Here is a 12,244-nt window from a genome sequence, read left to right on the forward strand (position 1 = left end):
CATAAGGTACAGCATATGCAAAAACAGAGACTCCTGTCTGGTGTCTTGAAGGGTTGAAAGTAAGCAGTTCTACATGCCATATATGTGGTGCAGTCTTGACCTTAAATAACATGCACATCATAAAAATTGAATAAATTCTACATTTTTTGGTTTCTATCACCTATTTTTGATATTTTCCTCACTGTAAATTTAAGATTGCTGCCAGAGATTTCTATATTCAGTTTTTATTCTCTCTACCCATGGTTGATCCTCTTAATTTTAACAATACTGCCAATCACTTGAATTCATAAAAATCCTTCTCCTTTTTTAGCACAGGAATTAGTTAGTGGGCAAAGCTAGGACAACTGTCAAATTCTAATGGAACCATCAAATGTTCATTAGGGTTTCGGCAGCTTTTCTTTTTAGAATTAGATGGACAATAATCAGTCCTATTGTATATTATCAAAGGCAGAATTTTTTTTTTTAAAGAGAGAGTGAGAGAGGAGAGAGAGAGAGAGGGGAGAGAGAGAGAGAGAGAGAGAGAGAGAGAGAGAGAGAGAGAGAGAATTTTTAATCTTTATTCTTTAGTTTTTTGGCGGACACAACATCTTTGTTTGTATGTGGTGCTGAGGATCGAACCCGGGCCGCACGCATGCCAGGCGAGCGCACTACCGCTTGAGCTACATCCCCAGCCCCTCAAAGGCAGAATTTGATTCTAAATTATAATTATAATTCTAAATTATTATTATAATTATTATTATAATTATTGTGTCATTCTCTACAATGAGGGGCCATTATGAAAACTGGTGGTTGAAAAAATTGTTTGTGGGAAAAGGGTGGAATGTTCATCATTCGGGGGAGTTTAGCCATTGCCATTGCTTCTTTGCTATAGCTCTTGTGATATTTCTACATCGTTGATTCCCATCATGTATCTTTTATTGTTAAATCTCATATGACTTCTAATTTTTTCTGCGGATTCTTAATTTAAAATATGAGCTAAATAAAACAATAAGGTAGCATTCATCATAGGAGAAAGAGAAAGTTCTTCTCTGCATTTACATGAAATTTGAAAGATACTTGATGTGTCTTTATTTTGCAAGACCTATGTCACAAAAAGTTTGATTCCCAGTTACAAATTTCATGAATTTTTAAATACTTACCTCCCTCCCCATGGTGCTTAGTTGTACATTATATCTACTTGTGCTCATGACATTTCTATTGGGTTAATCTTTTCCCAAATCAACTCTCTCTACTCAGGAGAAGCAATACCACAACCATCTGTACTTCAGGAGAGGGCTATGACTTTTATTTTCAAAATTATAAGTCTCTGATCTTTTTATTTAAAACCATTGACCAGACTTATTTAGAGAAGAATTGATGGTGCCATATATGAGATATTATCACCTTTTAAACTCTTAACTATAAAGGTTAAAACAACAACTGTAACAAAACAGAAACTTATGTCAAGCCAGGACAACTGAGAGTACTTGCCCTGTCATATTTGCTCATATGTCCATGACAAAGAGCAAGAATATTATATATTCACAATTGTGTCTCCAGAATCCAAATCAGAGTACAGATCAGATCATGAATAAATGGTTTTGGTTGTACATTATGTGTCAAAGGAACTGCTGAGCTAGAGTCAGAAACAAAATTAATTTAATTTAAATTGGAAAAAATGGTTTTGGTACAAATCAATATTAAATTTTCTTACATTACCACTGGACCCCAACATATACCTCCTTCCCCCTTTTACTCAATCTTTAGAGTTTTCTTAAGTCCACACTTTTCCCCAAATTAATCCATTCTTGTTCCAACTGCTGCTGGTTTCATGCAAATCTTCACTGTTTTGTACCTGCATTATAACCATGGCCTTTTTTCCCAGTACTCTTTATCTCCCCTCTTCAGGTCATGTTCTTCTTGTCCCCAGATATCTTATTCTGATAAAAAGATGACATTTTCACCCCTGGTATTACAAATATTTAAAAATTTTCCCATTGCCAAAACAGTGATTTCAAATAATTTTCTTTAGAACTGTAGGATTTCAGAGTTGTTATTCCAATGTTTGATATGGACTCAAAATTTTATTTTTGAAACATCAGTCTTTACCTATTTTAAAGAGTGAAACAAGGGACTGGGTTGTAGCTCAGTGGTAGAGCTCTTGCATGGCATATGTCTTGGGGTTCAACCCTCAGGATCGATCTCTCTCTCTCTCTCTCTCTCTCTCTCTCACACACACACACACACACACACACACACACACAGACGCAAGAAAAGGGACACATGACCTATCTGTTCTGAGAAGATGAATTGGAATTGAACTTCTAATTACAGCTAAAAATTCTGGACATTAACTTTCTTACCATTTATTTTCCTCCCTTCTCCCCTTTCTTGTTTTTTTCTCTCCTTTCTTACCCCTGAGTTCTCTTCCCCTACACTAATAGGATGGAAATTATTTCCAAAATAAAACTAAAAAGATTCTGAACATGGAAAGAGGAAGATAAACAGGCTTAGAATCCTAAGACCCAAAACATGAGGCAGTAGTGACTTCCCTGGGATTACTTTTTGTTTTGCATATTTTCACATTTGAAGTAGAAGAAGCAGAGAACCTGGAAATGCAAAAACAAAAACAAAAAAGGCAAAAATTTTTTCAACAAAGTCTACTGTTTGAAGCAGTATAATCAGGCAAACACAAGCCTAGTAATATAGAAAACCTTTCAGATAATTACAGACTTTATCACAAGAGACCACAAAATAACTGGTACATCTTCTATCCATAACCAGCAAAGGTTGAGAGGGTAGCTTCCATATCAATTCTCATGATACTGAATAAGGCAACCTAAACACCATGCCAGAGTAGCACCAAATGAAGCCAAGTTGGTGGACTAGGACTTTCATACCCATAAGATAATAAAGGACCTCCTCTCCTGGGGTCAGTGGAGTCCACATGGGCAGCCTATCCTTCCAACACATTTGAGAGTAACAATAACCTCTCCTCATCACCACATGGAGGTCCAGTGAAGAATTAGTGCTTTCACCACTGTCTGTCTGTAATAAGGTCATCCTCCTCCCCTTTGTGGTCAGTGGAGACATGTGGGAGAAATGACACAGCATTCCTACTCCTCCAAGTTAGGGGGCTAACTAATTGCAAGAGATAAGTATGACAGCTTCCATCTTGGAGAGAAAACAGTTTATTGATATGATTTTCTTTCTTGGAATCACATTTTCTAAGCACTGAGAGAAATTAACCATCAATCCAGATTTCTATATCAAACAGAAATATCTTTCAAGAATAGTGGAAATCAAGATATTCTCAAATGAAAAAAAAAAAATTAAGAGAATTTGTCACCAACAGAATTATGCTAGAAAAATAGCTATAGAATATTCCATTAAGAGAAAGAAAAAATACACACAGGGATTTTGGAACACAAGAGGAAAGAAAGAAAATAATAAAGAAAGAGGAATAAATACAATAGCCTTTCCTTTTCCTTTGAGTTTTAAGGCAATTATATCATAAACAGCGAGGTTAAGGAAATGTAAAGAAAGGTAATTTTTGTGTACTTCACTTCAACTGGTGAAATTATGATGCTTATATTAGCATAGTATTACCTGGAATTACCCCTAAGAAAAGCTAACATATGAAGAGAAAATTTTTAAAAATCTATGGATAAATAAAAGTGGAATTCTATATATAGTAAAAACAACCATTGGAAGCCAGGAAAAGAAATCAAAGAAGCAAAATACAAAATATCTTAAGCTCTAACATAGTATCAATTATATTATATGCAAATTGTCCAAATAGATCAATTACAGAGACTGTCAGAGTGTATTAGAGATCATGACCCATGATATATATATATATATTATATATATATATATATCTTACTTAATATATATGTATATATTACTTAAATAAACTGACTTCAAATATATTATGTAGGCAGATTGAATGTTAAAACAAAGATATAACATAAAAGCATTAATCAAGAGAAAGCAGAAGTGGCTCTATTAATAATAGGAAAAGGTAGGCTTCAGAGCAAATGGAATTGCTAAATACACAGAATGATATTGTATAATGATAAAAAGGATCAATGCATTAAGAATACATGCAATTCTGACTTTATAACATAAAACAACAGGACCACAAAAAACATGAAGCAAAAATTGATATAAATAAAAGGAGCAATAGACCATTCAACAATTATAGTTGTACCTGCAATATAACCATGGCCTTTTTATATAGCTTTAGTCTCTTCTCTTTTTGGAAAATGATAGAACAACTTGACAGAAAATTATCAATAAGATAGAACCCAACACCATCAAAAACAGTATGTAATTGATCATTCCCCCAGTTTGTGCATTCAGTAACAAAAGACTACACATGATTTTCAAGCATCTACAGAACATATACCACAATATAGTACTACCTGGCTGGGGAAAAATACAAATTTAAAAAATTTTAATTTTAAAAGAATTGAAATGTCACAACGTGCCTCCAACCACAAGGAAATCAAATGAGAAACCCATTGCAGAAAAAAATGGGTCTCCAAATATGTGAAAATACATGTAAGTAGTCCATGAACCAAAGGAAATTCTCAAGGGAAGATGAAAAAAAAAAAAAAGGCTACACTGGCCTGAATGTAAATGAAAATACAACACATTAAAATTTGTAGAGTGGAGTAAAAGCAGAGTTGAGGAGGAAATTTATAGCATTAAATGAATATATAAAAAGAAAAGCATTTAGTAAATAATCTCAACTTTGACTTTAAGAATCTAGCTTAGGAAAAGCATAATAAATAAAAAACCAGCAGAGGGAAAAGATGAGTGGAGATAACATTGGAAATCTTTATAGCACAAATAAAAACAGTGGAAGAAAGATCTGACCCTCTGGAAAGATTCATAAAGTTGAAAAGCCTCTAATAAGGCTAACAAATAAAATAGAAGACAATAATTACCAATAACCAGGATTGAAACATACCCTCACAGAACTTGAAGACATCAAAATAATCACAAAGGAATGCTATGGACAACTGCGCATCGACTGATTTTACACCCATAGGATAATAAAAAACCTCCTCTCTGGGGGTATGTGGAGGCCACTGATGGGCTGATTTCTCAAAAAGAAAAATCTTCCATAACTCATTCAGAAATGTTATAAAAAATAGCCCTGTACGGATTAGGAAATTGAATTTGGTTTTTGAAATTTAAAAAATAAATGAAATTTCCTGGCTCTTAGGATTTCCCTGGAGAATTCTACCATATATTTAAAGATGCTCTAAAATAAATTCTACACAGTCTTTTCTAGGAATCAAAAGAGATGGGATATGTCTCAATTTATTTTACAAGTATAATATAAATGTGATACCAAAACAAGACAAAAAAAATTTTTCTTTTGAAGAAGAAAAAGAGGGAGAGGAGGAAAAAGAGGAGGAGCAAAAACACAATAAGAAGAATTAAAGGCCAAAATCAATCAGGCATATATACATACATATCCTTAAGAAAATATCAAATATAGAATTCAGTAATATAAAAATAATAACTATATACCATGACCAAATGAGGATCATTCAAAGGACTGCTTTAAAATTTCAAAATTAATTAAAGAAATACACCATATAACTAAAGAAAAAAAATTCCAAAAAATAGGAAGAGAGGTGAACAGCCTCAATTTGATGAAGACCATCACTGGAAAATCTATAGACAACATTTTACTTAATGATGAACGAATTCCCTGAGATCAGGGACAAGGCATGGATGTTCACTCTTATTCATCATTGTAGTAGAAATCCCAGCCAGAACAATAAGGCCAAAAATAAAAAAAAAAATCCAGATGTAAAGGAAGAATTATAATAACCCCTGTTTGCAGATGTCCTCTTTTTCCTATGTAGAAAATTTTGAATAATCTGCAGAAAACCCAATTGAAAACAATAACTTGATTTACAAATGTCACAGGCATAAGATTAACACATGAAAAAAAAAATCGCATTCCTACATACTACCAAGAAACACATGGAACTTGAAATTAAAAACACAATACCTAGCCAGGAACAGTAGCACATGCCAGTAGTTCTAGCCATTTAGGAGGATGAAGCAGTAGAATTGCTTAAGCCCAAGAGTGTGAGACCACTTTTGAAAACATAGTTAGATCCTGTCTCAATAAAAAAATTAAAGAATTAAAACAACAATAATGAGTACCATTTATGATTGTGCCAAAGAAATAAAATACAAAGGCATAATAAACCTAGCAAAATATGTGAACTGTTTATATCTAGAAATGACAAGAGGCTTAATAAAAAATTTTTTAAAAATCAATAAATACATAGGAAGATATGGTATGTTCATGGATTGGAAGACTACATTTTATAAATGTCAGTTAGTTGATCCCAGTTTACCTTTAGTTTAAATGCAATTCCTAGGAAAATCCCATAAAAAATTATAGGCATATATAAACTTGCTCTAAAATACATATTAAAAGCCAAAAGCCTAGAAGACATAAAACAAGTTTCAAAGATACGAATAAAGTGAGGAGAAGTCAATTTAATCAATTTCAAAGACTTAATATAGTAGAGACAATGTGATATTGCTGAAAGAACAGACACATAGATAAACAGAATAGAATGAGTAATACAGAATTAGCCCCTAAAAACCTTTTAGTTGGATTTGTTACAAAACTTCTCACTGACTTTATCTTTCCTTTTCTCAGTAGTGACTTTTTTCAAACAGAAATTGTATATATTTAGGTTTATAATATGATATGTATATATTGTGAAATGGCTAAACCAAGCTAAATAGCATATTTATTACCTCAAATACTTGATATTTTTGTGGCATTAGAACACATAAAAGCTACTATTCAGTATTTTTTAAGTATTCAACATATTGCTATTAGCTACATTCATTGTGATATGAAATAGATCTCTTGGACATATACTATCTATCTAACTAAAATTTTGTGTCCTTTGATCAGCATCTCCCCAATTCTCTTTCTGATTTTTGACAGAAGTAATGACCTAGGAATTAACCAAAGTCCAACCTACATCATGCCCAAGGAATAGTTGGTGGTTTCTCTCCTCAAAAGCAACCAGTTAATGGGCTGGGAATGTGGCTCAAGTGGTAGCATGCTTGCCTAGCATGCGTGTGGCCCAGGTTCGATCCTCAGCACCACATACAAACAAAGATGTTGTGTCTGCCAAAAACTAAAAAAATAAATATTAAAAATTCTCTCTCTCTCTCTCTTTAAAAAAACAATAGATTAAGGACAACTGTTTCAACTAATGATTCTGCAGCAATTGACATCAGTAACTAAGAATTATCTCCAAGAGCTAACATTAGGTTAAAAAACAGACTTAACACCAAAAGTATGATCCTTAAAATAAAAACTAAAGAATTGGACCACATCAAAATTAGGCATTTTGCACTGTAAAATACCTTGTAAGTGGATTTGGAGAAAAATATTTGTAATCCACATATCTGATAGACTAGTATATAAAATATATGAAGAACCTTCAAAATTAAATAGTAAAACCTCTCAAAGCTCCAGAACTAAAAATAACCTCAATTTAAAAAGTGAGGAATGGCTGGGCACAGTGGTATATGCCTATATTCACTATAACTCAGGAGGCTGAGGCAGTAGGATAATAATTTCAAAACCAGTCTCAGCAACTTAGTGAGTCTCCTTGAAGCAACTTAGTGAGACCCATTCTTTAAACAAAAAGATAAAAAAGGCTGGATATGTAGCTAAGTGATTAATCAACTCTGGGTTCAAACCCTGGTACCAAAAAAATGATTAATAGATATGAAGACATTGATCACTGAAAATGGGAAATGTGTAGCCACAAGAAAGTAAAGTAGACCCAGCAATTACACACTTGGACATTTATTGCAGAGAAATAAAAAAACTTATGTTCTCACAAAACTCATACATGAATATATATGGAAGTATTATTCACAATCACCCAAACCTGCAAACAGCCCTATTATCCTTCAATGCAAACTGCTAAATTATCCTTCAATGAGTTAAACAAGCTGTGGTACATCCATATCATGAATAGTATGTATTAATCAAAAGGACAAAATATTGACACACCTAATTAGTTGGATGAAAGTTACAGAGAATTATTTTAGTGAAGATGAATTTTTAGAGACTGCATATTGTGTTATTCAATTTAACTAGTAATCCTTAACAAGCAAAATTTTAGAAATCAAGAACATCTTATTGTTTCCAAGAGTTTGGGAGAGAATTGGATAGGGAGGGAAGTAAGTGAATCAATGAAATGGCACCATGAGTAAGGCAGTCTTGTAGTGATGAAAATATATCTTGACTGTAGCAATGTCATTATGTTGGTTGTGATAAGAATTCTAATTTTTGAAGATGATGTTGTTAGATACCACTCTGTGTGGTTTCCTATTAAGTGACACCTGTATTTTGTGAAAATGTGACATTTTCTTAGTTAGACCTGGAAAATAATTATTAAATACTGTCATTTGATAGAGGGAACTAAGTGAAGGGAATATAAGTTCTCTTTATATTATTTTTTATGGTTTCTAAAAATAAAAATTGAAATTAAAATAAATCTACACACACAAAAGAGTGACATTAAACAGAATGCATACTCAATATTTAGTCAGAATTAGCATGTTTGCAATCATTAGGTCATTACCAAGTATTGATAGGGAAATTTTTTTCATGAAAATAAAGAATAAAGTAATTGTCTATGCACATATTTGATTTTTTGCAAACGATGTCATTGATTATGCACATTATAGTTCTGCATTGTTTCTTTTTTTTATTGTTGGTTGTTCAAAACATTACATAGTTCTTGATATATCATATTTCACACTTTGATTCAAGTGGGTTATGAACTCCCATTTTTACTCCGTATACAAATTGCAGAATCACATCATTTACAATTCCATTGATTTATATATTGCCATACTAGGGTCTGTTGTATTCTGCTGCCTTTCCTATCCTTTACTATCCCCCTCCCCTCCCTTCCCCTCCCCTCTCTGCATTGTTTCTATAGTAACAAAACAACTGAACAACAATAGAAAAGAACAAATATAGAACAGTCTGGTTTGTACATGTCTTCTAGTGTAAACCTGTGTGAGACTCTGTCTATACTTTGAAGAGTATGTGGTATAAATTAGATTTCTAGAAGAGCTCAGCAAATTTATCAGTGTGTGATTTTGTCAGGTGTAGGAGATTTTGGAAAGTGTCATATCCTAGATATCTATGCTTATTATTTCATGATAAGAAATGATATTAGCTGTTAAACATTTTTAGTAACTAAAATCTGAAACAAAATTTATTTTCTTGTTTCTAGTCTAGGATAATTACATAAATAGCTCATGTTGCAAGGCAATCCTAAGAGGCAGGCGACTATATTGGTAATGACCTAGGAACTGACCCAAGTTAAACCTACATCATGCCCAAGGAATAGTTGGTGGTTTATCTCTTCAACTTGGGAGTAGCTGGTGCTATACAACGAGTTTTGCCTTGGCTATAGCTGCAAGCATAAGACAAGTATCTGCCTTCCAACTCCATGTTTGTCCAAAAAATTGTATTGGTTTCTCTGTAGAAAATTTATTGACTATATATATACATATGTCTATTCAATCTTCCATTCATAGACTTGTTTGTTTATCCTTATGCTAACACAACACTATCTTAATTACTGTAGGTTTTTAGGAAGCCTTGAAATCAGAGGGTATTAGTTTCCCAACTAGAGAATTTGTGATATTATTTTTGCCATCCCAAATCTTTTGTATTTTGATATAAATTTTAAAATTAACATTTAAACTTCCACTTTTATAAATTTCCACTTTTGTAGATATCTATGTGTTGTATAGTCTGTGATTATGGTGTTTGAAAAATAATTGATACCTTAAAATACTGAGCCTTTCAATTCAGAAATATGGTGTATTTTTCCATTTATTCATGCTTTCTATAATTTATCTCAGCTCTATCTTAATCTTTTGATCTGGAGATCTTACATATTTTTGATAAAACATCCCTAAACATTTTGTCTCATGATATTACTTAAAATGGTTTATTTAAAATTTTTCATAATACAGACATATAATTAAATTTTGTTATTAACTAAATTCCAGCTGTAGTACTTTGTGTGTATTCCTTGGTTTCTCCCTCCACCTGTGTAATAGAGGCAATAATACCAACAAACTTTTAAGTTATGAACTGTCTTGTGAACAGTTAATAAGTAAAAATATAATTTAAAAAACCTAGTGATGAAAGAGAGGTCCAATGGTATTCTGCAGAGTTCATGTTAAAAAATTCCACATACAAAGATAATTCAGTTAAATGACATAGCCTCATTTCTACATAAGGTTTTTCATAGCTCAGGTTAGAATTCATAGATTTTTTTGAAAAATGTTGCTTTGAAATGCTTATGAAATTTGTTTTATTTTGGAGTTAAGTTGAGCAGGGTAGACTAGCCTTAGGTGAAAATTTAAAAAGAGATGCAGACATTAAGATGGTTCTGCCCTCACAGTGTGGAGAGAATTTATCCACTCTATGTCCTTCAACACCTCATCTCCCCAAACCTTGGCTTGTTCATAAGAAACTCTGCGTGGTTTCCTATTACATTAAGTGAGATCTGTATTTTGTGAAAATGTGACATTGTCTTAGTTAGACCTGGAAAATACTAATTAAATACTGTCATTTGACAAAGACCCATGCATGGATCATGATAGAGTCTCTTTTTCAAGCATAACTGAAAAGCTTAAGTTCAAAATTTAAAAAAAAAGAAAACTGGTTATGATATAAACATCAAAATAGATCATTATCTAAATTCACCATTTGCTATTTCTTCTCTATTTTTTTCGAATAATTCATACCAGTAGGGATGAGAGTGAACAGAAGGAAGATAAATGATGTATGAAGAAAATATAGCACAACTTCCCCCCTCACCGCCCCCCTCCCTTAGCCTGCCCTGATTGGGTCTCCAGCCTGCGCTGTAGCAGTAGCCTCAGTTCCTTAGAAGCCTTAATCCCCTCCCCCACCCCGTCCAGTTCCCTGTCCAGAGGCCAACATGAAGATGATTAGCTCAGAGGAAGCATCCTGGATTTCCTGGTTTTGTGGGCTCCATGGCAATGAATTATTCTGTGAAGTGCATGAAGACTATATCCAGGACAAATTTAATCTTACTGGACTCAATGAGCAAGTGCCTCAATATTGACAAGATCTAGACATGATCTTGAACCTGGATCCTGATGAAGAGCTAGAAGACAACCCCAACCAGAGTGACCTGATTGAGCATGCAGCTGAGATGTTGTATGGATTGATCCACGCCCCCTACATCCTCACCAACTGTGGCATCTCCCAGATGTTGGAAAAGTACTAGCAGGGGGATTTTGGCTACTGCCCCTGTGTGTACTGTAAGAAGCAGCCAATGCTTTCCTTCGGCCTTTCAGACATCCCAGGCAAGGCCATGGTTCAGCTCTACTGTCCCAAGTGCATGCATGTGTACACACCCAAGTCTTCGAGGCACCATCACACGGACGGCGCCTACTTTGTCACCAATTTCCTTCACATGATCTTCATGGTGCATCCAGAATACTGGCCCAAGCGACCTGCCAACCAGTTTGTGCCCAGGCTCTACTGTTTCAAGATCCATCAGATGGCTTACCAGCTGCAACTCCAAGCCACCAGCAACTTAAAGAGCCCAGTCAAGACGATTTGCTGATTCTCCACCCCATGTATCCCTCATCAGTCTTTGACCCCTCCATTCCTTTGCTGCCACTCTTTCAAGAACCCTCTGGTTTTTAGTTTAAATTAAAGGAGTCATTATTATGGTGGGAATATGAAATAAAGTGGAAGAAAAGAATATATATCTATATCTATCTATCTATCTATCTATCTATCTATCTATATATCTCACAAAGTTGTCTATCCATTTAATTTTAGTATATTTCTTTTCAGGTTATAAAACCTAATGATTCAATGGGGCCTGTAAAATAAATAAAACTATAATAAATAAAATAAAAGTCAATTTAATTTTCATAATCCAGAGATATCTATCATTGGCATGTTAGCATATTTCCTTTTAGTCACTCTTTCCACATTATAATACACCCACACACATGTATATATGCTCAAACACAGATTTTTTTTGTCCTTATTGCTATATGCTATTTTTTGGGGGGCGGGGGCATCAGGGATTGAACCCAAGAGTGCTTAACCACAGAGTCACATTTTCAGCCCTTTTATATATTCTATTTAGAGACGGGGTCTCACTGAGTTTCTTAA

At 33.7% G+C, this 12,244-nt stretch overlaps 1 pseudogene; it reads left to right on the top strand.

The window, feature by feature from the left end:
- The first annotated feature begins 11,033 nt into the window (after positions 1-11,033).
- LOC143642086 (uncharacterized) lies at positions 11,034-11,774 on the top strand (annotated as a pseudogene).
- Positions 11,775-12,244: the final 470 nt, after the last annotated feature.

The sequence above is a fragment of the Callospermophilus lateralis genome, chromosome 8, assembly GCF_048772815.1.
Source record: "Callospermophilus lateralis isolate mCalLat2 chromosome 8, mCalLat2.hap1, whole genome shotgun sequence".
In the NCBI taxonomy this organism is placed as follows: Eukaryota; Metazoa; Chordata; class Mammalia; order Rodentia; family Sciuridae; genus Callospermophilus; species Callospermophilus lateralis.